The following is a 26,614-nucleotide window of genomic DNA, read 5'->3' on the forward strand; positions in this document are numbered from 1 at the left end:
TTAGAATTCTGTTCTTTCAAATGTTACTTGAAAAGCTTTTTCACAGTTTTTCATATTGTGAAAATGAGACACTGCCTCCAAAATATGTATCCTCAAATGTAAAAGGTTGGAAGTCAGATAGTGTAATAGGCAGATATCGCAGCTCTTTTTCACTTTTATTGAAGGTTCAGAGTTGTGGTAAGTGGGTAATGGCAATAGGTTGGGTGGCCTCATGCCTCAGGTGCCCAACTGAGTTATGAGCACATTAAAACATCTACTGTACAATTCATCAAGCCTGTCTATTATTAATAATATGAGAGGCCAAGATTCTACTTGCTATAGGTCAGAAATGAGAGGGGAAAGTGTCAGTGCATAATAACTGGCCTATTCATGTTCTCATTCCATATCTTCTGTAGAATATCACTTAGATTTGATGAACATCAGAATTTTTTCCCCCAAGAATTCTGAATTATTCTGTTTATTCTCCTGTTTTGATCTATGCAGAAAGTCATTTCTCTATATTTTTGTGCATAGATTATGTCTTGTACAATTTTCAAGTTGGTTATTAGAATGTACAAATCATGATTCACATAGCAAAGCATAAATTGCGAAGTTTGTAGTAAGAAATATAACCAAATTTGCTTTCTGTCAATATTCAAAGTCAAATAAAAACAAAAAAGCAAACAAACAAAAGGAAAAACAAGGAGCAAACATGAAAAACAACAAGCCATCAAAATCTTAGAATCTTGAATTTGAAAAAAATAGCATAATGCAATAATGTTTGTAATTGTTTTCCTCTCTTCTGAGCATCCTTCCTACAGATGCATTCCCCTACACGTTAACATTATTTCCTTATATTTTTAATCTTAGCCAAGTTGTTCTTATTCATGGTGCGATCTCATTCAAGAACTGAGTAGCAGTGTAATTGCTCTACTGAGGCCTGAGCAAAGATACAGAAGTATATTATCGAAGTGTTGATGGCTCCACAGATCATGCCCTCTGCCTCATTCCCCAAATTTCCCCTGTACACACTTTTACCAAGAAAACCACATGAACAACTTTTCAGGATAAATGAGCAAGTATGCCACTCCATCCTTTGGGATGTCTCTGAAAGGAAAAAAATGAGAACTATGACACCGTGAGCCGATTTGCCTCAGCCAGTGCCTGCAGGCAAGTCATTACAACTTTGTGACAATAGGCTGCTGCTTAAAGAATCAGCATGGACATCTTTTTATCTATTGCAGATCACCAGCCACCAAAATAATGCATGCTTTATGCCATGTTTGGTCCTGAGTACTCTGAGGGTAAACTTGAAGACTCAAATTATGTAAACATTTCTTGTGTCTTCATTATCAACTTCACTGATAAAATATACACAAACCAAACCATTGAGTAGGAAATATCATCAGGGCATAAGGGTTTGGCAGGGAAGTTAGTAATCATTTAGACATTTATACATACAGTTGTTTCTCACTGGTTTGACTTCCTGTTATGTGAGTTGGCGGAAATCAAACTTTCCTTCTCCCCCGTTTCTCCCCCCTGCCTTGAGAGCTGCTGAACACCCACAGAGGTGCAGTTGCTACACACATTCAAAATTGAATAATTTTGTTATATGCCCAAACATGGCTTTTGGAGCCCAAATTTAGGCACCCAGCTTTGAATGCTTTTATCTTCCTTCTAGAAAGTAAGTGTATGAAGTGTAAAGCAGAATGTTAATACTGAATGTTTTGTACAGAAATTGTTTTTATGAAAACTAATAGCCAATTTTGTCACTGCCACTCAAAGCCTTTGTTCTTTATGGTAGTTAAAGGTATGCATTTAATTGCAGCATCTGATTCCTACACTTTCCCTCTTTGGGCATGTCTACACATGCACTTACTCTGGCCCAAATTTACTCTGGTGTAAGATACTCTGGAGTGAGGGTTTTTTGGCAGACATCTACACATGAGGGGATTAGGGAGTGTATTTGCACCCAGTTCCCTGAAGCCCTGCAATGGGGCCCTGCCACCACTGGGGGGGGAACTCCAGGCTCCCCCTGGGTGCTAGACCAGGCTCCCCAAGGAGCTACCTGTTGCTGGGGTGGGGAGTATGTCCCCCTGCCCTGGAAAAAAGGAGCTCCTGACCCTACTTGCATTTGCAGGTAGCAAATTGACTCAGAATTAGGGAGGTTTACTGCGAAGTAAACATGTGCATGTGTAGACACACATGCTTACTTCGCAGTAAACTATGCTAATGTGAAGTTAAGTTTCTCATGTAGATGAACCCTCTGTAATCTATGTCTGTAATGTGAACGTTTGTTCTCTCTTTTAATATCTCAATCTTACCATTGTATTAATGTAAGTTGCTTGCAATGATATAGTATAACTCAGCATTGCCAGCAATATACTGTATACAGCCAGCATAGCAGCAGTGATTCAAAACAACAGTCAATCAATACTGAAAATTATTATTTTTAATGCTAGAGCCTACTTGCTGCTTACACTTTTGCACTTCTGTCAATGCTAAGCTTACGATGCCAAATTCATAAACTCTTCAGTCTTCCAGAATTCATATAAACTACTAATGAAAAAGCGCCCCAATGCTCATTGGATACAAAATCAATATGAAAATAAAACAGAGGAGAAAATAGTTTTGTTTTTCCCAGCAGTTATTTTAGTGGCAAGAAAATTTCAGAAGGCCAGAGGATGAGTATGCACAAGTACCCCATAATCTAGATGCTCAGTCAAATTATCTGAATCTTTTGAGTCTGCAGAACTAGATTACAAAACACACAAGGATGGGCTTATTCGGTGGAGAGTGTCTCCACAAGGCACTTAAGATTCTCAGTTATCCAGTAGAATAAGTCACATGCTGGACATTAGGGGCATTTTTATACAAGAACGTGCTGCGATGCTTGCGGTTGTATAAGCAGTGAAATGCATGTCAGCGCTGAGAAAATGGTGTAAGCATGCTTTTGAACTAAAACACATAGAAGGTGCTTTATTTCAAAAGTGTACCTCCACCATTTTCTGAACACTGATGTGCATTTTGCTGGTTATACAACTGCATGTGATACAGCACAGTGAGCATCAGCACACATGTGGAGCAGACTTGGTTAATCGAATCTGCTCTGAAGTGGAGGATCTCGGGCACATCACGGGACCACAAAGTATGTGTAAAAATGCCCTAAGTTTCTATTTGTATGGTGTCCTTTATTCAGGCCTCTATAGCCACTATTGCTTATATAATTAGGAAGAGGGCAATAACTTACTTTCCTGTTGTATTTACATACATTTTTGCTTTAAACTTAGAACCAAAGTAACAGGAGAATTAAAATAATTAAATCCTCAATTTAACTTTTGGACAAGTTTTTTGTCATTTTTTATTTAATTTCAGACAGTTTGGTTTTTACTGTATGTATTATCTTATACTTGCCAAGTATGTACCCTTCCCTGGAGTCTGGGTTGTTACATCTGTAACTGATATACAGAGAAAAGAATTTAAGCACCCAGTGGTAAAATGGGCCACTGGATCTCATACAGATCATAGCTTGACCTGCTTACCTACACAAAACATTTCATATTAGTGTTCTGCTTTATGGTTTATATGCTTACATTCCAGAAGGAAGATAAAATGAGAAAGCCTCAGTGGGCACTCTGTGAGCTCGTTACAAAATGAGGTCTTCTGTCAGCAAAGAATACAAATGTGGGAGCTGTGGTTAGATTCATGTTTCAGATCAAGTGCTAACATCAGTAAAAAAAATCCCAGCAAGCAAAACAATGAGCAAGAAAGACTATCTAAACTTCAGCTCCCATCCCATGAGGCCCAAGACCAGCAATCATTCAGAAGCAGTGTAAGACCTTGTTATTTGGGCATGCTTTAAGCAGGTGGGGTTTAGTCCTAGGTATTCTTAGGGGTACTGTTTTATTGTTTTATCTGTTTTTACTGTAAGCTGCTCTGAGCTTTTCTGGGGAGTGTGGCACAAAATCAAATCAAATAGATAAGTAAATAAATAAGTGGATTTTGAAGGTGATCCGGTATAGAGGCAGCCTGTTCCAGTATCTTGGGTGATCTGACTTCTGTTTGTGATTCTGCCAGTCTTTGTTTTGTTCTTTGAAACAAATTATTTCCCTGTGACTCAGTTTTGCTTTCTGTAAAATGTATGTAATGAACTTTACTTTCTTTTATAAAGTATTTTGATGTATGGTATAAAAAGGAACTATAAAGGGCCAAACTATAATTTATGTATGTATGAATTTATTATGGAAGGGGAAACTTTAATAAGATATGTGATGTAGCGCTGAATTGTTAAACACGGTGGTTACCTTGTCTAGGTACTAATGGAAAAAGAGTAAGATGGGGAGTAATAAATCCTTTCCTTCCTTGGATTGCTATGAAAAACCCTGATATTCTGTAAAGGTTAACTCCTGGTCCTTCTGAAGTCAATGAAAAATACTCTTTGCTCTCAAGGGAACCTAGATTTGTCTTTAACATCTAAAGTTTAAGTTTCATATGACAGAAGGATTCACAAAGTTGAACAAATGTCCAAAATCTAATGTTTCAGCAAATGGGACCAGCCTGTAGAAAGCTGTGTTATAAAAAAAACAACCACAAAAATGTGGAAGCTAGGAAAGGACAAGTGGAAAATGCCCCAGAAGCTCCCCGCTCAAAGGATTTTAGAGTTAGCACAATAGGACCATGAATTTAATAAGGACAGGTTTTCTCATGAGATGTCTGTTACTTCCCACTTCTGACAGAGCTGGAAATCCCCTGAAGGACAACCTTTCATTTGACAGAGTATTTTGTCACTCCTGCATTTGGAGTCAAGAAAAGAAATACACAGCAATAAAGCAATCTTAGTAGGCTTGCAATAAAAAGAAAAAAAATCAGTTCCTGTAGCAAGGTACTCTTTGGACAACTTATCTACATTATGGATGATAAGCCCCTAAAGCACTAAATGTTATAGTACTATACTACCATTGTCACTGAACTTTGCATCTAGACAAATCCCTTGCCACTGGAACAAAGCTGTTACCTATACAGTCTGCTTCTACTTTGTTTGATTTCCAAACTCTACCAAGGGAATGCTCCCAGGGGTAAAAGAAATTCATGTTAAAAAGCATGTATAAAATAATAATAACTGGATTGATATACATTATAAAAACCTTCCAGTGAATTAGAACTAGGAATGCCCCTTGCTGTAACTTCACAGAAATGTAGTTATTTGCTGTCCAAAGTGCTACTTGCATCCCCTTCCCCTGCCCAATCTGCTGTTTCTGCTCTCAGCCCTGTGCTCCCTGTGTGATGTGCTGCTCTGCTTTCTGCTTCCTTTTCTGTACTTCCTACCTGATCTTCCATTTTGGTTTCTGCTTCTTACCCTATCTACCACTCTGCTCCCTTCTCCTTCCCTGTGCCGCATGCCATGCACAAGGGCTGCCTGTACTACTTGTGGCACGTGTGCCACAGCTTGGCCACCCCTGCTCTGAGCCATTGCAAATCACAGTTACAGTCTCTTTGTGCTTGTGACTCTTGTACCTGTCTCCATATATTTCATGTAGGAGCTCATTTCAGGATTTGGAGCTAACAGACAAAAGAACCATTATCATTTCTGTTTTGCAGATCAGGAACTAAGCTTGAGACAAACTGGGATTTGCTAAGGGCACTCCAGGGATCTGGACCAAAATCATAAAGTGAATTCAGGTTTCTGCAGTCTGGAATCTTAACCATGTGAACAACTTTCATTTAATTTTTTTGAATTCTCAGGAACTTCATATAGACTAGTCATATGTTAAGAGATATTTTGGTTAATTTTTGCTAATAAGTCTTAAGATAATTTTTATGTGCAGATCCAAATATGGTTGTTTCCAAGCTGGATATTTTGAATAAAGACCTTTGTAAAGTGAGCACAGGAACACATTGGAATTGTCAAATTATAAATCTTTTCATTTCAGATAAACATACTTCATTTGGATCTTGCTGAGTTGTAGGAAGCAATAAAAGTGATAATATGCAAAGCCTTTTCTATAAAGCTATTAAAGTTCAGCTGCTTATTTACAAGAGAAAGTGAAAATATTTCAATACAGTATGAAATCACAAAAAAGCCACTTATACTTATACTGCTCTTATAACCTGAGTATTTGCACCTGGAAACAAAAATATAAAACTAATTTAAGTCAGGGAACAGCTATTCTGTTTTTGTTTTTCACTTTTTTTTTAAGAATGCAAATATTTTATTGGCTAAATATTAACAAGTTTAGTGCAAGTATAAAGTAACCACACATGAGAATTCAGGGAAACTGGCATACAGTGGCAGAATGAGCCCACATCTTTTTATCATATTTTTGAATATCATACTCTCCTGGAATAAGACACAAACCTTGTTTTTGAAAGGCAGAATACAGTAAAAGTTCTGTTAACCGGCATCTTACAAGCCAGCATGCTCTACTAACTGGCATGCAGGCTCGTAAGATAAAGTGAATCCGGAAGTGCCCACCATGGCATTTCTGGTTTCTGTGAGCCCCCCCAGCCTGGGGCAAAGCAGTCTGCACTGCTGAGCCCCCACGACCTGGGGGCATAGCAGGCTGTGGGGGGCTGTGCGGGGCCCGCCTCCCTGAGGAAGGGGAGGAGGGATGCCTCAGACGTGGCAGGAGAAATGGCAGCTGGGGCTGCTCAATTAACCAGCATATTTTGTTATCTGGCATCCCCCATTACAGAGCTTTTACTGTATATGAAAAAGGAAGTTTCCAGTGTCATAGCCAAGATGTGCAGCATAGAGTAAGTCCTTCTGGAAAGACAGAGCGTCCAGGAAATGTAGCATACCAGGAGACTTTCTGAGTGAGACATCAGGAACATCATAGATTTAATAGATTTTAGGGTCAGAAGGGACCTATTAGATCATTGAGTCCAACCCCCTGCCCTGGAAAGGAAAGAGTGCTGGGGGCAGATGACTCCAGCCAGGTGTTTGTCCAATTTCCTCTTAAGTACCTCCAAGGAAGGAGACAGCACCACCTCCCTTGCAAGCATATTCCACATTTTGGCAACTCTCATTGGAAAGAATTTTTTTTTCCTGATGTCCAGTCTAAATTTGCTCTTTTTCAGTTTGTGGCTATTGTTTCTAGTTACCCTGATGGGTGACCTGGAAAACATTGTATCCCCTATTTCTTGCTGGCCCCCGCTTCATGAGTTTTAGATCACTTCTCTGCCTTATATTGCGGAGGCAGAAGAGATTCAGGTCCCTCAATCAGTCCTCATAGGGTTTTTTCTGTAAGCCTTTAACCACATGGGTGGCCCTTCACTGAACCCTTTACAGGTTATCTACATTCCTCCTGAAGTGTGGTGCCCGAAACTGGGCACAGTACTCCAGCTGCGGCCTGACCAATGCTTCATAGAGGGGAAGTATCACCTTCCTACAACTATTGTTGGCCAAACAGCAAGAAGGCTGGGCACCAAATTCTTGCACGGGCAGTAGCAAGACATTTCTTTACTGTAAATAGTTTATATATATATATATATATATATATATAATTATATATATAATTTCCTGTAACAAATAATGGTCCCCAAAAAAGTAACACTATGTGGATTTTTGAGGAGCATTGAATCTGCAGCTGAATAAAGGTATGGCCTAGCAGAGCTGCTGACCCCAAGGCAAAATTATACCTAAGCCAGCCATTTGCTTATGCTAAGTAACCATCTTAACTGTGTCAACCATTTTCTGAGGAAAAAGCAGCAAGTGAATCTGTGTGAGTCTGTGTGCTGTGTGTTGCAGGGCACTAGGGTATCCTGCTCCTTTTAAGGGCTGGAACTACTAGGGAGAGCGCCCTAGCAGTCAGTTGGGAGCCCTAGCTGCTGGTTATCAGGGCAGCCAAAATGAGTTAGTTGGCCCACACCTGCCAACGGTCAGCTGAACAGAAGGGGCAGGGCCTGGCTCATATATAAACCCCAGGGTTGAGGCCAGGAGGGTAATTCCCTGCTAGTAGCCAAAGGGGAAGGAGCCTCCAGGGAGGAAGTGCCCAGTGATCCTGGAACTGCCTGATATGCCACACCTAGGGCTAAGGCGGCTTTATGAGCTCCACAGGTACCCTTGCCTTCTAGACACTTAGTGCTAGCGATGAAATCTGATTCTCTTAAAGGGTCAGAGCACACCCTGATCTTTTGTATTATGTTATAGCCCAGAGGCTTATGTTTTGTTTGCTTTTGTATACCACCGGTGGTTTGGGAGAGGCTACTGGGGAAGGAGGCAGCCTCATTGGGGCCCCGCTATAGTGTGGGGGCCCTGACACCAGTGTGGGCACTATTCAGGGGTGCACAAACCCCAGTGCCAGTGTCGGTGCTGTGAGAGACAGGGCTGCAGAGAGCCCAGTGACAACCCAAGGCTGAGGGAAAACAAGGCCCTGGAGGGACACTGTGGAAACACCATCTGTGAGGCTTGGGACATGGTAAAGGGATGGTTTGAAGCCACGCATGTAGACCATAAGGCTGGAGTGTCCCATGACATCTGTTTTGTAACGGGACCCACAAGGGATCCAGGAACCCATGGGGTCAAGGAAATCGATCAGGACCATGTCAAATGGGATGTGAAGGCAGCCCCCCATATCATAAATCCATCAAGACATGGTGGGCAAGAATAGAGGGTGCCCATTGGGCCAAAATGGCATGGTCAAGGGGCCTTAGGGGTAACACGGCCATCCTTAAGGACCCCAACCCATGACAAATTGGTGCATTGGCTGGGAAGAAAGGCCATGCTTGGGAAGGAACCCTGTTTCCCTAATTAGGGAAACAAACCTTTGGGCCAGTACAGAAACACAGCGAAACAAACTGAAAGGCAGTGAGACCAGGGCTCAGGTAGATAAGCTGAGGTTGGAGAATAGACTGCTGTTAAGAGACCATAGAGGGGAAGACTTTAGGCCTGGGCTAGGAAAGGAGTAGGGCCAGGCAGAATCATGACCGAAGTAGGGGCTCTGCAGGGTTCGTGGCAAGAAGCCTTCATTTGGCAGTTGCGGGTGGGCGAGGTGGAGGAAAGGGCCACCCATCTAGAACATGAATTGGAGATGGCAAAATCCAAAAGGAACAAGCCGAGGCAAAGGCGGACGCGTTAGAGCTGCGGGCACAACCCAGAAAGAAAGAGGGCGGATTGAAGGAAATCAAGCGCCTGCTCACAGCAGAGGCAGAAAAGACTCAAGTGCTGGAATGGCTCATGGTATAGGAGGCTGAGAGGAGCAAACAACGAGAGGAAAAATTGCAAGAGATGAAGAAGGAGATGGCTGAATGGAGGATCAAGTCTTCTGAACCTGGAATAGACCAAATGGAGGAACAAAAGGATGTTCTGCAGAAGCTGGAGATATTGAAGAGCTTTATAGGAGTCCTCCAGAAAGAAGTCCACAGCCTGGTGGATCAGATAGAGGAGTTGCACGAGGAGTTAGAGGGTAAGCAACTGAGATGCAGGCAAGCCAAATACCATGTAGAAGAACTGCAAGGCGAGCTGGTTAAAAGCCATGTCCAAACAGAGGAAACAGGGAAGGTGATATCGAAAGAGATGGAGAAAGTCAAAGTTTATATGGTGAATTACAAAACATTGCAGAACCAGAAACAGTCCTTTGAAAAGGAGGTAATGGCCAAGAATAAGGAGTGTGACAAGTTACGGACCCAGTTGCAGGGCCTGGAGGCAGGCAAGAACCAACTTGGGAAAGAGATACAGCTCCTGAAAACCCTATTGTAGGAGGGCACAGCCCAGGATATGATGTTGCAGGCAGAGATAGAGCAACGAGTGTTACAGACCCCTCAACTATGAGAAGACAGGCTGGTTGCTATAGGCAGACAGTTGGGAGAACATGCATCCAGGGCTAATGCAGAATGCCAGGAGCATTTACAGGAGACTGAAGACTTGAAAGAGTTCTTAATAGAGATGCAAAAACAGAGATGGCATAGCACATATTTCTAAAGGTTCAGGGAGACCAAGAACTACCCAGAAATCCTGGACCAAGAGGACCCAGGAATGAGCAGATGGTTGAACAGCAAGAGAAGAGTACAATGATGGAGGGACCTCTGGAGACAGAACCTACAACAAGTGGGGAAGTAATTAGCCCCAGTGTCATAGAGTACCTGGACTAGAAATGAGGTCAGTGGGTTAGCCAGTATGCACTGAAGGTGAACTGCCTAAGAGAGACGCTAGACAGACTTACTAGTGAGCATGCCACTGTAACATTGATGGTGCCAGACCAGGTACAACAGGAAGGAGTCAATAAGGCGGATGGGGCAACTATGCAGAAACATGAGCAATGTAGTACGGGAAGTAAGACCAGCACTCTGAGCTGCCAAAGCTATACTCAGAAGGGGCAATGTTTTAAACAAAAAGGCCAAGCACCAAAGATGTCCCAGAGCCAGACAAACAGTGAACCCAGTACATGTCTCAACGGACAGAGAGGGTTTGAAGCCCTAGGCAGAAGGTGGGAAAAAGAACCTGAAAGGAAGCAAAGGGACTTGATACCTCACAGAGCTCAAGGGAGAACAGGGGTATTCTCCAAGTCCAATCTGGAGGACAAGGTCTCAAGCCCCATGCGGAAGCAAATACCTTGCCAGACCCAGACTGCAGATTGAGGTAAAAAAGCAGAGAGTTCCTTACCTCCAAAGTTAACCAAGCAAGATGGGGGGGCAAAGATGGGGAAGAAAACCTTGTGTATATGTTAATAACCTCCCAAGGCAAGTTAAATGGTGGACCCTGAGGAAGTTAGCTGGAGCCAGAGTCAGGGGAGTAGCCTACATGAAAGTGTATACAGGGCCTGGGGGAAGACCCACTAGCTAGGGAAGGATAGAATTCTGGGGTGAGGAATATGCCCAAAGAGAATGTAGGGTGCAGTGGGAGCTTTGTTGAAGGCTTATGGACTGGCAGGAGGCTGCAGGGCAAAGCGACTCTTTACAATGGGCCCAAAGCAGAAGAGATCCAGGGCCCGTGAGGCGTGAAGGGGAGAATGTACCCCAAGTAATAGAAGACAGCTCTCCCAGGAGGAGGAAGGAGGCTCCCCCTCCAGGTCAAAGGGTGGTATAAGGAAGAAAAGTCAGGCCTAAGTTTCACCCTACCAAGGTTGGTTCCTGTGGGGGGGACTACCTGTGGTGGGGTAACTCCTGTTAAATCCCACATGGTGCGCTCTTGGGGAAAAGGTGAGTTGAAGGCACCTGAAAACCTCTGCCTCCTGTTTCTGAGTTGCTGGGTGACTGAAGAAAGGCCAAGAAGGATGTGATACCCAAAAATGTGAAGACCCACTCGGGTGAGTTAGGTTTTTAAGTGAGGAGGTGTGTTGCAGGGCACTAGGGTATCCTGCTCCTTTTAAGGGCTGGAAATACTAGGGAGAGAGCCCTAGCAGTCAGTTGAGAGCCCTAGCTGCTGGTTATCAGGGCAGCCAGAATGAGTTATTTGGCCCACACCTGCCAGCAGTCAGCTGACCAGAAGGGGCAGGGCCTGGCTCATATATAAACCCCAGGGTTGAGGCCAGGAGGGCAGTTCCCTGCTAGTAGCCAAAGGGGAAGGAGCCTCCAGGGAGGAAGTGCCCAGTGATCCTGGAACTGCCTGATATGCCACACCTAGGGCTAAGGGGGCTGTATGAGCTTCACAGGTACCCTTGCCTACTAGACACTTAGTGCTAGCGATGAAATCTGATTCTCTTAAAGGGTCAGAGCACACCCTGATCTTTTGTATTATGTTATAGCCCAGAGGCTTATGTTTTGTTTGCTTTTGTATACCACCGGTGGTTTGGGAGAGGCTATTGGGGAAGGAGGCAGCCTCATTGGGACCTTGCTATAGTGTGGGGGCCCTGGCAACAGTGAGGGTACTATACAGGGGTGCATAGACCCTGGTGCCAGTGTGGGCACTGTGAGAGACGGGTGCACAGACCCCAGCACCAAAGTGGGCGCCATAAGAGACAGGGCTGCGGAGAGCCCAGTGATAACCCGAGGCCGAGGGAAAACGGGGTCTCAGAGGGATGCTGTGGAAGTACCATCTGCAAGGCTTGGGGTGTGGTAAAGGGGTGGTTTCTAGCCATGCATATAGCCCATAAGGCTGGGGTGTTCCATGACATCTGTTTTGGAACGGGACCCACAAGGGGTCCGGGAACCCACGAGGTCAAGGAAATCCATCAGAAATGTGTCCAATGGGATGTGAAGGCAGCCTCCCTATATCATAAATCCATCATGACGTGGCGGGCAAGAATAGAAGGTGCCCACCGGGCCAAATTGGCATGGTCAAGAGGTCTTAGGGGTAACATGACCATCCTTAGGGACCCCATCCCGTGACACTGTGAATGAGGTGACACTTTAGGAATGTGGAAGATGGTACAACATGAGACAGGAAAAACAGATTGGGATGTGGAAAACATCACGCAATTGGTAACAAAATCCTAGATGAACATATGCAAAAAGGTGATTTGTGAAGAAGCCTCCAGAAGCTTCCAGGCTTTGGTCAAAATCCATCCATTGACTAAGAGAAGGAGTCAAGGTCTTAGACATGCGCTCATAGCAAAAAGTCATGTAAATGAATGAAATGCATAGGCAATTCCATGCTAATGTATCAAACAGTAAACAGAGACAGAGCTTAAGATGGGAGGATAAATGGGTGGAACATAGCAGGGGTAAGGGTAGAATGAATGGTAATGAGCATAAACCAAAGTGTATAAATGCGGGGAAAAAACTATTGTTCAGTGTGGCTCCCCAGTTTGTTGTTTTTTTGGGAGCTAGTCCGAAGCTGTCTCCATTCTGAAGAAAGCTGTTGTGAGCAATGTGTGCTGATGTTTGCTCCCTGCTTGCTCTGGCTAATGAGTAACAGGATCAATGAGCAATTGGATCGTCGTCTCCCTAGTTGTTGGGCACCGCATGGAGTCGGGGTCTAACAAAGGGGTGAATTCCTGATGATTCCCAGAGAAGCTGCAGCAGCCCTACAAGAAGCACCATAGCAGACAGTGGGAAGCAGCAGCACAGAACCATGGAAAAATGTGAGCTGGCAGACTGCCTTCCTTAAATTTATTTTTTTTGGTTATAGCCCATGGGCTTACTGTCTGTGTCCTACTGGTAATCCAGTGGTTTGTGTATGAGGCTGTAGGGGAGGAGATCTCATTAGCACCTTGGGGCACAGTCATAAAAGGCCAAAGGGCCCAGTGCACTAGTAGGTGCAGCTGTATAGGGTCAGTGGCCCAGCGCTGGCTGCAGGACTTTGAAGCTGGATCCCGGTAGGTGGATCTTGGCTAGTAACCCGAGCTATAAGAAAGGGGCCAAGCCTGAGCAGGCAGAAAACCTAATCATTCAGCGCCCAGGGGCTCAGTGTGAAAGTGGGCCAGAAGGCCTGATGCCATAGTGGGCACAAAAAGGAGGGCCATGGGCCCAGAGAGTTTTAAGGAGCTAGAGCCTCAGAGTCAAACTCTACCTGGTGGGTTTAGGCTGGTAGGCCTAGCTAAAGATGTGGGGGAAAAGCCCACGGTGGCTGAGAACCCCAACATAGACATACAGTGGGCAGGCTATTGCTTGTAAGAACATCTAAACAATATTTACATTGTGATGTGGCAGGTGAGTAAAGGCGAGATACAAGACAAAATATAGAATTGAAGTAGTTAACAACTTCAAGGGTGCCCCTCATAGGCCATGAGAATGCCACTGGGGAGGGCAACCTGTTACAAGCTGCTACTGCGCAAAATGTCACAGTTCATGCCTGGTGATGCTATGTCACTGTAGCAATGAGCTACAGTGAAGTAGCTCATTGTTCTGGCAACGTAATGTCTCATGTAGATGCATCTGGAGAGTAGTAAAACACTGGAACAGGTTACCCAGGGAGGTTGCAGAATCTTCATCCTTGGAGGCTTTTAAGACCTTGATGGACAAAGCCTTGGCTGGCATGATCTAGCTGCGGATGGTCTGCTTTGAGCAGGGATTTGGACTAGGTGACCTCCTGAGGTCCTTTTCAATCCTAATTTTCTATGATTCTATAATTCTGATCATGGTCTGATCTATTCTACTGGTATACAGAAATATATTTAAAAGTTCACCATGTAATTTTTTTCAAGGAAAAGAGGATAAGGATTGGTTTGTTTTATTTGCTTTGTTTTTTTTAGTGGGGGGGAGGGTTTACAATAGGCTCAGGCTAATGTGATATTTTTCATCTGTATTTTGATTTTCAAGAATATTGAATTAATTTGGGACAGAAGTTCACTAAAAACCACGCTGCACGTAAAGCAGAGCTATTAAATTACACTCGGGTACTACTGTGTGCTTTTGCCCATTAGTTTTATAAAGAAGAAGTATATAATTTCAGATAATTTTTTTACTCCTAAGAACATTTGAAACCTCTTGACTAACACAAGTGACTTTTTAATGTTAGCAAAAATTATGCAGACAGTAAACAAAGCAGCAATACAAAGCCCTTGAGAGTAAAAAGGGAGATACTGTACTGACAAGTGAATAGTGAATCATACTGGGAGGTTACTGAAATACTCAGGCTCTGCTTTGAAATTCAACTTCACCCTTCCCAGAGAGCACAATTTAGCTCTCGATGTGGAAATAAAATTAACAACCAGCATGTTTCCAGCGGAGATAACTTTTTTTTCTTCTTCCCTTTTCTCTCTAACGTATGCTATCATTATGAGCTAGACTGATGTGCTATTAACCAAACAAGGACATTCAAAAGTGACTTTCTGTACTCCCTCCTCCAGGGGAGGAAGACAATGCATATTAGGTGGTGTCACTGCGGGCACAGACAGAAGTAACATTTGTCACATGATCAGCCCCCTGAAAATGCTCTACTGACATGCCATGACATACATGCATGGCTGCAGAGCACTTTTAACATGGCCAACTCAAAACAAATGAACCTTCTTGAATTGAGGGATCAAATGAAGGCACTCCACTTTGAAGCACCTTAGGGAACTTACGTTCCTTAGGCTTAATCTGTCATGTGATAAGGGCTCTCTGCAGGAAGGCAGGGTAGATGGGGGAGGGGGAGTAAGCTGTAGCTGGGGCTTACCTGGCCTGAGCTGGAGGGGAGCTGAGTGGATTGGAGCACCCCTGCCTCATGACCCTCCCCAGCCTCCTACCCTGTTCATGCTTGCTCCCCACCTCACCCAAACTCCCTGACTGCAGACAGCACAATAGCTGGGAGGTGAGGGGGAGGGAGGCACCTAGGAGAGAGTGGCTGCAAGCAGGCTTCTCAGACTCCATCAGTCCCGAAGTGAAGCTTGATTCCTGGCCCCTTACCACCCAACAGACAAATGTCTGTAAAGCATTATAAGTTAGATTGTGACCTGCACATCTGTCAGCACTCTGCATGACCTGTTTATAAAACCAGAGTTAGGAAGCTGAAGAACTTGCTGAAAGCCCTATTTGTATTAAGTATAAAAAAAACCCCTCTTAATTCCATAAAATTTTGGAAGGAAAATTCATACGGTCTATTAAGATACCAACAAGGATGTATGAAAATAAAAGAGAACTCATTTCTGAACGTGTAATTACCTAGTTTACCTGTTACCACTTGTCAGTGGCTTCTACTATAGTCATTTACATTTTTGGGACTATGGATTTATTAATCATGTCTGTTTAAAATCTCTCTCTCTCTCTCTCTCTTTCCTGTCCCATGTCTGCCTCTGTTTGAGGGCACTATGAGATTTATTTGGACAATAGAAAAGGTGCGTGATGTCCTAAGATATGACATTGTCCATATAGTTAGGCTAAGCAAAATCAGTTAAAAGGGAGCATGTCGCACAAGATATTTATGTTTACATTCTTATTTATTAACTAGTCAATTGCCTGTCAAAAATGATCAGTGTTGGGGAGGGGTGGGGGAGTGGCTGCGGACAGAGGCCTTCATCTGGCCCTGGCTTCTCCCACCTTCAGGGCTGAGCTGCTTCCCCTCTTCCCTGCCCCCAACTTTGGGACCAGGGCTGGGACCAGGCCAGCCCTCCCCCCCCCATCTGCTGGCCCCACTTCCCCCTACTCTGTCACCTGTCCCTGCTGCCCCTCCCCCCGCTCTGTCACTGCCACCTGCAGGGCTTGGGGGCACTGGCCCCCCTTCTGTTTGGTCCATCAACATCCCTGCCTCACCCCTCTTTCCTATCCATCACTTGCACCTGTAGAGAGCAGGAGGGACATGGCCTGTGGCACTGCCCTTACTCCCCCCTCCCATCCATCTGCTTTATTTTCATGCCCTGCAGGGAGTAGGGGGGGAGGGTGGGGCCTGCTCCATTGTCTCCATGGTTGCCATCTTCGGGGAGTGGAGAGGTATATACCTCCGCCATCCGCTCTATCAGTGCTGCCGCCTGCCAGGGATGGTGTGGGCAGGGACAGAGGCCTGTGTCTGCCCACCCTCTGGGGGACTGGTGGGAGCAGCCCAGCATCCGGTCCCACGCCACCAATTCAGGCCTGACCCTGTTCTTCCCCCTGACCCCATTCCCACCCTGGCAGTTCAGGTCTGGGGCTGTTCCCCACGCCCCCCACCGTGGCAACCCTGACCCCATTCCCTCACCTACTTGCACTGCCACCTCCTCCACGAAGTGGGGCCGGGGCAGGCCTGCTCCCCCCCTCATGCACACCATCATGGCAGCACTCAACTGTATGTTGTCTGGAATGCTGTTGGAGCACTGTGATTGGCGGCCGAGACAGCCAATCAGAGTGCAAATAAAGTGTTACAGACAGACAGACAGACTGAATGACTAAGTCTTTTATAATATTATAATTCATTTGTTTTCTTTTCTCTGTAATGGATGATGCCCCTTCCAAAACTTTGAGTGTTTCCATGCCCCTTTATTCTCAGTTAACTAAAACATCCTCATCTTGGCTCTAGTTCAGAAAATGACTTTACATCATGCTTATATCCACCCTTAGACAATTGCTTAACTGTCTGTCTAACTGTAAGCATGTTTCAATATGCTTAGTAAAGTAGTTGCTTAAATGCTTTTTTAAAAAATAAGGTTTGACTTAACAATATGCTGAAAGTTGAGTAAATTCTTACTGTTTTGCTGATTTGGGCCTTTTAGTCCTTCATCTCCACTTTCTCCCTCCCTCTTTCCTACCAAATAGCAGCAACATTCATTAGTTGGAAGGACATCTTCAGTGCTACCTCTTTTGAGGTCACCCTGAATAGTATTCCATGGGGGACACTTAGCAATGTATCTTGAACAGTTCCTGGTCTCAGGAAGCAGGTGTGCAGAGGTCACTCCTTTGTAAAGGTTTCCCACCTGATAATGCGATACCTTAAGAAAAAAAACGAAAAAAACCACAAGTTTACAAATGCACATACAAATACTTTTACAGTAATCAAACAAGCATGAATCACCTAGCCCTTTTGTGATTCAGGGGAAGAGCCTTGGAAGCTTCTGCAATCACTCAAGAGCAATAGAGTTCCCCTACTGTTGTCAATATTTCACACAGTTGGGTCAGGAACCACAGTTGCAAAGAGCATTGAATTATGGATCTGTACTTTTCAAACAACAAGGTCATTTTTTTGGAGCTGTTGTCCACATGATTCCAGGGAAAGGATATTTAATCAACTTTGCACAAGCGAGTTAATGGATGAAGGGCACATTTGTAATGCTAAGCCTTTGGGGAATCACATCACTTTTTATGACCCACAAGTGTGTGTGTAAGTTGTGGCACCCAGAATCCTTGAGAAAGGGGTCATTTAAAAAATGAGAGAAAAACTGATGTACCATTTGTTGTTTTATCCTTTGACGAAAGAAAGCCTGCATTATATTATATAGTAAAGGTTACACAATAAGAAGGGTATATATTTGAAAATACTGATTATTGATCTAAATATTATTGGGATGGTGAAATTAACTACCCCTCTGCAGCCTGGCCTTTGATCATCCAGATAAGGAAACCTACATCACAGTCATTTTGGCAGCTACTACCTGATGTTAAATGATGTGGAAAATTTGGGTTCTTTGGCTGAGTTCTCAGAGACACTCTATATTTAACAAAGAGGAAGGGCATAATACATGTATTTAAAGGTGAGCTTTCTTTTATAATATAAATCAGGTAAAAGAGTATTTTGGGGCCATTCTAAGAACCACATTTGCTGCGAGCATACTTTTTGGTAGTATCCATTGTTTAACACGTGCATATGCATTTTCATTTCAAACCTATGTAGATACATTTGACTGTATAATATTCTTTCATCACCTACACCTGGGATTTTCAAAATAACAGAAGGGAGTTAAGCACACAGATTACCTTTGATTGTTCTCTTAGGCTGTTTTGAATACTCCTATACAGACACATGAACACACAAGTATACATATAAAAATACAATACAGATATAGAAAACATTTCACTATCAGTAGACTAAGTAAGTTATACCACTTCCAGATGATTTTACACAACTTAAGAAATATTAATGGGAGTTAGATATAGCATAATCACATTTCTTACAGTGTTTTATTAGGAAGGAAATGTTCACTGCTGTGACATCTGAAGACCACAAAGACCCTTCCTGAAGAGTATAATGAGATGAGTTACATTTGTACCAAGTTCCACATTCTCATTACCAGCTTTTTAATGAGAAGGGATTAATTTTCTACCATTTTCCATTCTCATTACTACTCAGTCAAGGAAACGAGGTATCAGGAATTTAATGCCTAATTTATATTCAATGAATCTTGGTAGTGAGCTGCACTCCTTTGACCTTTTCAATATTTTATACTTTGATTGGGTGGTCATTCAACTCCTACCTTGTTTATAGTCTTATTACAGTAACCTAAGGAGAAAAAAGTGAAATGGCCAGCCGATCAAACTGTACAATATTGGAAAGGCCAGTTTAATACAGTCTACTTTTATAAGTTGAAGAATACACAAGGAATTACGCTCCTACTTCTTTCTCTTGGCAAGATGATTGGAATGGACACGGCACGTTAGTTCATCCATATGGTTAAATGTTCCACCAAACACAGTGTAATATATTCCACAAACATAACCTAATCCAAATTTACCAAGTCTGCTGTCTGTATAGCCCTGAGCAGCTGTGAACAATGGTGCAAAACCTTACAATTCTGATTCTGTAATGTTTTACACCCACTCAACACTAACTTTGTACAGGCACTACTGAATACACAAAGTGATTGTACAGTAATTTACTAAAAAGTTGGTTGGTTAATTAATCCTATATTTTTAGTATATGTGTTGAATATTTTTGAAATATTGATTAACTATAATTTTTAAAAGCAAATCTGAATTTCTGGGATACTTTTTTATTGAAACTTCCCTTCAAATGTGTGTTCTTTTTTTTTTTTCTCAAAGGGTTTTTTTCTTTTGAAAATTTCTGGTGTCAGTCTGGCTTGGTTTGGCTGAATGACTAGGTGACTTCAGAACTGTGTTTTACATGAACCACTTGAATCTACAAAATTGGACTGATAATCTCCTGAGAATACAGCTTCTCATTAGCTTTTAGTCCCTTTTTATGACATGAATCCAGAAGGATTTATGTGTATAATTTGACACACTTGAGTAATTTCATTGAACTCAATTCAACTTCACACTTATATGCATATACATAAATTAGAATTATATTTTGGTGTTTTTATTTTGAGTCCTTGAATCAAGACTTTCAGAAACACAAGAGGAATAAAAATATAAAATAAAAGTTATTTGTGGGTTTTTTTTATTTGTTTGCATATGAAATACTTATTTTAACTTTTGATTTATCAATTTATACAATGCAGATAATTTTTCTTTTAAACCTCTGATTAAATAATTAAACAATGTTTAATAAGTACCACTTGATTACTTGAATATAATGTTATATATATAACAGACATAGTATCTGTTCATCAGCTATTAATCCTGAAAAATATTTTAAACAGACAATTGTAATTTATTTATCATACAATATATGTCATATTAAATGTACATTAAATGTATTTTAAGATCCATTGTTTAAAGCGATGTACAAAATGTGTCTGCTGGATTCCCCTGAAAAAAACAGTATTTAATCTACTTTGTCAAGCCACATGGAGAAATAAATTTGGAGAACAAGGGTACTATCAGTTCTGTGCCATTTTTGCTGAACTAAATATAAATAGATGAGAGATCCCTCAAAGCACAATAAAATGGTAGCACTAAGTGGAATTTGAACATTGAAGGAACTCTTAACCTTAAATGAATCAAGCCAATACCACTTTTAGCCCCAGAGATTTCAAATAGAGATGCAGGCAAAAAAAAAAAAATAAAAAAATAAAAAAATTGCATGCTTAGATCAGGGAAAGTGAAGGCTAAGTCACTCTTGCAAAAAGTGATAATGCGAGTAACCATTAAGAATACTATATGGGTATATTAGTTGTGTATAAGACAAGGCGACTGACCTCAGGTATTAGGAGATGGTTTCAATTTCAAGAAAAGAATTACTCTGCACATTCCTGTAGTAGTAGAGCAATAATATTTGCATTATAATTTTGCAGGAACTTCAGAAGGCAACTATATATGGCAGAGATGCTCAGAATAGAAATGTATTAGAGATGATAAAAAACAAAATCATAGTATCTCTCTGCATATATCTTATGGTTTGCTTAGAGCTAGTAATGGATTTCCAAATAATGACACTGGCTTATATGCCAGGATTTTTGCATGCCATTGTCATTATCCGTAAGGAATGTTTTAGATACATTGGTAGTATGCTCTTCCTCAGTATATAAAGTAATCCTGTAAGTACAGATAAACATGGTACATCTTTAAGGGTTATTCCTGCAGATGCCTATTATGTGATTTTACTTAAACAAATGAAGGCATGCTTGCTACAAAGTACTATGCATACTAGATACATAACAAAAACATGCAACATTTTGTTGCCATTTCTCTTTGCCTAATAAAGATGTTTCCTGTTGCCTTTATCCTGGTAGCAACATGCCAGTTGTTTAAATGAGATCCTTGTTGAGAAGCCAAGGCCAAGCTAGAATTTAACCATGATTACTGCCTAATTACTGACATCAGTTAACAAAATGTTCACACTTAAAATACGTTTATGATCTGATTCATATAACTTATTGTTTTCATTGTCAGTGTCCTTGCTTAGATAATACAGAAAAGTCTGATGAAACAGCATTTAAATTTTTAAGAAAACTTGAAAGATATTTGAGGAGGATAATGACTATCTTACGAGTGTGTTCCTCTTGATCATTAATATAAGTACACAAATGAATATTTTTATATGCACTTTATACCTGCACTTCAATCAGTTGCTTGAAAGAAGTTGTAGCCTTTTTTTCTGCCCAGAATGAAATATTGTGTGATAGTATCGTCTAAGACTGGACCATAAAGGATAAACTGCTCTACAGATTCCAAGTCCCATTTTCAAAAGTGACTTAGTCATTTAAGTCCCATTGACTTTCAATTAAACTTAGGGGTATGTCTACACAAGACACTTTACTGTGCAGTAGAATAGTTTACTGCACAATAAGTGTGCATGTCTACATGTGCACATGCTTACTGTGCAGTACACTTTGCTACTTCCGAGTAAATTTGCTACCTGCAAATGCAAGTAGCAAATTTACTTGCAAGTACTTATTACACAGTAATGCATGTGTAGGCACCAACCAGGAGCAGATTTTTCTCCCCATTAGCCCTGGCACTAGGGGGCCAGCCTCACTACACCTACATGACCCCAGGGCTGTGAGCCTCTTCTACCCTAGGGTTAGGCTGCCTCTATGGCAGCTCCATCCCCAAGCCCTTTAAAAGCCTGTAGGCATTTTGAACCCTGGGGCACAACAGCAGGGAGCCTGGGGAGACCTTTGGCCTCTACTGCCCCTGCATAGGCCATGGGCTACCTATGCCAGCCTGTCTTCACCCCATAGAGGGAAGCACCAGGCTCCATGCAGCTCAGGGACTCTGCAGGAAACCCATGCAGGCAGCCTGGCAGCAGCCCGGGAAGGCAGGCTCCGCCCAAGAAAAGTGATGAGCCTCATTTTTTTTTTTTTCCCTTGGACCCTGCCTGCCTGAGCTGCATGGAGGCCCTGTGCTTCCCTCCACAGTTTCAGTGCCACCTGGGACAGCCCGAGCTGGGTGCCTGTGGGCAGATGCCACTGGGGGAAGGGGGGGGGGGAGGGGGTCGCTGCTGCCACAGAGGGAAGCACCAGCCCCTCTGGCAACCCAGGGACCATTCCATCTGCCAGCAGCTCTCCCTCCCCTTCCCGCTCCCTGAGAGGCAGGTAAGTTTGGGTGTGTGCACAACACAGGGGTTCAAAGGGCCCTAAATTGAAGTGTTTTTTTTTAAAACCCATTGCTTCAATGTAGGGCCCCTGTTTCATCTACACACAGCCCCTGATAGCATATTCACCAATGCCATGTGCTGCCACTCAGGGCCCCAACTGGTTACTGGCAACCTTGTGGCTTTGTGGCATAAAGCACAGGTGAAGTGGCAGTTTGCAAAGGGCAGGTGCTGTAGCGTCCATGTCTATGAGGGATGACCACCAGGCTGTAAGCGAGAGCATGGGCATGACTGGTTGGCACAGCAGTGTCTCCTAAAGGTCAAGGCCTTCCGAGCACAATGGATCATAATCACAAACACAAGCTTCCATAAGGCCATGTCTTCTATGGACAGCAGCACAGGCAGCCTGCCTGAGCCCCTGCTTTGGCTTAGCACCCATGATCACATGTCACTGGGGAAGGCCCCCTCAGGATGCAAGCAGCTCATTTCACTGAGCTCCCTGCCCCCAGCCTCCACCAACAACTCAGAGAGACTAGGCCAGTACTTGCCCTGACAGCTCCACAGCCTCAGTCCTAGCCATGAGGCGTAGCTGGCTATGTCATCACCAGCCTCCAGCAGTACCATCTCCTCCTGGGGGAGGGGGGGCTCTGGCTGGGTACCCACATGCTGCACCTCCTGCATGATGAGTCTGCCAGGAACCGCACACCACCACCACCAGCCAGGCAAACTGGAGCCGCTGGACATACCAGGCTCACCCATGTGGTAAGCCCTGCACTGGGGGATGGGGAGGGTGCTCTCTGCCCTGCTCCTGGCCCTGGCCCTAGTCCTGGCCCCAACTCTGGCACTGACTCCCATTCCAAGCCACTCCTCCCCACCCAGCCCAGCAGCTCTCCCCTGTCTCCCAGGGAGGCAGGAGACAGTGAAAAACTTTTTGAGCAGCCCATAGGTGGGTGTAGGCCTCATACACTGAGGAATGCATAGATGCCAGTGGCAATGTCCTCCCTAGATGCGGGGGCAGGGACATGTATCACAGCCACAGGTAGCTCTCCAGGCAGTGGTGGAGGCTGTAGGGTAGTCTGGGCTTGAAACCTGCACTGTTGAAGCTCAGAGTTCCATGCTAGGTGCATACACTCACCCAGGGCACCATGGCCATCAGCAGGCTGTGGTAGGTCAGGCACCCCTTGGTCTATGCAAATAGCTCTTTATGCAGCATATGGGACATATATATAGGAGAGGCATATATAGTCCTATATATAGGAGAGGCATGCTCAGGGTGCAGTGCCAGCATGGGGGAGGCTGGCCCCGGGGCACCTCCCTGGAGAGATCCCCTGCAAGGAGGTTGGGGGCATGGGCAGCTCCTCATCCCAGTCATTTGGAAGCCCCATGCCCCCCCGAGCCTGGACATTCTGGGCTTGGTGGCAGCACAGGAGACTGGCAGGTTTGCAGGAGAAGAAGCAGGGGAAGCAGGGTCTGGAGCCACAGCACCTGGTGCTGCCAGAAGCCTGGAAGGGGGCAGGGGAGGCAGGCTGCCTGCACCCAGCAGCCCACTGGCCCCTGGGAACAAGTGGGGATAGGGAGCTTGGCTGGTAGTCCCCTGGGCCCAAGCCTGCCCAGCCAATTTACCATGGTCCCTGGGCAAGTGTACATGCCCAACACCTGATTTGAACCCAGGCACTGTACAGCCCCTGGTCTTCTCTTATCTCAGAATCTTATCTCAGAAATGTTGAGATCTTATCTTATTTCAGAAATGTTGCAAGCAACATCTTATCTCAGAAATGTTGCAAAGACTCACAAACAGCTTCTTTTAATGGCTCTGCAGGTCCTGCAGCTGCATGTCGGGGAGAGGTCACAGTTGGCTTCCAGAATGCACTGTCAGAATCACCACTGCCCTGAACCAGGGCCCTGGGGATGTGCCAGCTCCACAGGAGGAGGACCTAGGATTGGACCCTCCTCCTGGGCCAACTGGTGATGGCCACAGATGACCAGCAGGTGGATGCATGGATATGGTAGGCAGAGGATGTTTCCCAGCAGGACAGGTGGCGGAATGTGAGGTCATCTGTTAGGACATGTGGGATAGGCATGAGGAGGCACAGGACTAGGCAGACCAGGAATTCAAGGCACAGCTTCTGGCTCTGGACCATAAGCACATGGAGGCCCTGTGGGAGCAGAGCGTGGTCATGGTCATGGCAGTGCAGGCCATGGAGGATGACCGCTGGGTGCTGGACACTTTCCTGGACCTGGTGGTGACCTTTGTGCTGCCTGCTGCTCTACCCCAACCCTAGTCTGTCTTGCCCTCTGGCAACTGCTCACCACCCAGTAGCAGGCCCTGTCATGGGCCTGGGCCTAGCACCACCTACATCAACCAGAATCCCCTGCCCTGACCCCTGTCCTGGGTCCTCTGCCCCTAGCCCCCTTCCTGGGCCCAGCCCCACTGCTTACTCCATCTCCATATGGGCACAAAGATAAAGCTACCTGCAATGGGGCCAGGTCTGTGTGCCAGCCCTGCTGGCCCTGGCCACCAGCTGCCAGAGGTGGAGCCACTTGCACCAGAGGAGCAGAGACCACTGTCACCCCTAGGGAGTGGCCAGAGGCCAGGGTGCTGGCAGCCCGCCCTCAGGCTCCACCCCCTAGCCACTCCCACCCATGGCCACCCACCCCAGAAGGGCACACATACAAACCACATTGTAAATAGTTTGCAAGGGGAAGAAGGTGTTTTATTATTGGTGGGTGGAGTGGGTGGTGGGTGGGAGGGGCTCTGGTGTTAGGGAGGGACTTGAGAAGGCCTCTGTTATTGGGCAGTGTGGGGGAGGAGGGTTCTGTTTGTTGTGAGGACAATAAAATGTCCCTTGAGGTGCCTGAACGTGCATTCCACCAGGGCTTAGATCTGGCTCAGGCACCAGTTGAATGTGCCTGGCAGGGGTTCAGCTGGTTGGTGTAGAGCCACATGAGCCAGGAGTGGGTAGGTGGGGTCCCTGATGAGGAGCAGCAGGACCACCACTGCATCCAGGTGTGAAGTGTCCACTCTCCACCAGGACTGGCAGGGTAGAGTTCCAAAACACACACTTGTCATGGATATTGCCCACCCAGCTGGTGCTCATGTTGGTGAAGGCACTAAGGAGATCAGAGATGGCCTGCCCCATGCTAAAGGGGTGGCTGACTTAGCAGAGGCTGCCAAGCATGGTCAGCTTCAGCAGGGCAATGACCAGCTGGCTGTTTGCAGGGAGGGGCTGCTGCATGTTCATTCCCTGCTGCTTCACATGTGGGTGGGGCTGGTCCAGGAGGTCCAGGAAGGTGGTGGCCCTGGTGATGTGGAACACCTCCAGCCACTGGTCATCTTCCCAGGTCTGCTTGCTGTTGTGCAGGCAACAGTCCTGGATGGCCTGGCAGGTGCAGAGGTGGTGGGGCTGGAGGCCTAGGAGGGCAATGGCGCCTTCCATTGGAGTCCCTGCCAGGGTCCAGCCAGTAGGATGGGATCCATGTAGCAGTTGTGTGGCAATAGCAACCATAGAGTAGTGCAGTGGGGCAAGGCAGGTGGTTGCTGCACATGGTAGAGCTGGAAGGGCCCAGATGGTGTGGGCCAGCTGACAGGTGAAATGGTGGGCCATCAGGGTCAGTGCAGCAGCCAGCAGGAGCCTGGGGCATTGGCCGTCACTGCCAGAGGCAGGGGCTGGAGGCACCATGGCACAGACTGTGGTGCGAGACCTCTGCACACTGCTCCTGACTATAAAAACAGCTGGCCAGAGAGCAGGGAGCCAGGCTGCCTTTAAAGATAGCCTCTGGTCACAGGCAGCTACAGTGACCCTCCAGTTCCCCTGGTAGTGGCAAGGCCCCAGGAAGTGGGACAATTTGCTGCTAGGAGCAGTGAGTCTGCTCCCATGCCCCTGCATATGTAAATGCCTGCCTGGGAGCATTTACTCACAGGTAGTTTACTCACAGGTAAACTAGTCCTGAATCAAAAGCACTTGTAGACACACCCAGGGTATACCAACACTGAAGTCACAAAAGTGATTGATGCAGTGTTGGGAGGATACCTCAGCTAAATTTAAACTACCTCAACAACCAGTAGGGGGTTCAGTTATTTTTTTTTAAACAAAAACTATCTTGATACACATTGGCTACATCTACATGAGACACTACTCCACAGTTGCTACTGTGCAGTAGTGTTGGCAGACACTAACCATGGAACTGGGCAGGGAATAGGCTCCTCAGCCAGAAGGGAGCTCCCAGTACCAGCTCCACGACCATAAGGCTGGTTCTTATCTCCCACTCTGAGTACCACAATCACAGGGCTCAGGCTGGAAGGAAGATAAGGATCTCCCAGCACTGGGAGAGGTGCATTTGTAGACATGCATGTTTACTGCTCAGTAAACTACACTACTGTGTAGTAAAGTGTCTCATGTAGACACACCCGATGTAAAAGATATTCCTGCTCCAAGGACAGAACCCGGGATGCCCTTCACTCAGAATAGTGCCTTCCTCTCTAGTCACACTGTT

This window comes from Alligator mississippiensis, chromosome 5 (genome assembly GCF_030867095.1).
Source record: "Alligator mississippiensis isolate rAllMis1 chromosome 5, rAllMis1, whole genome shotgun sequence".
Classification (NCBI taxonomy): Eukaryota; Metazoa; Chordata; order Crocodylia; family Alligatoridae; genus Alligator; species Alligator mississippiensis.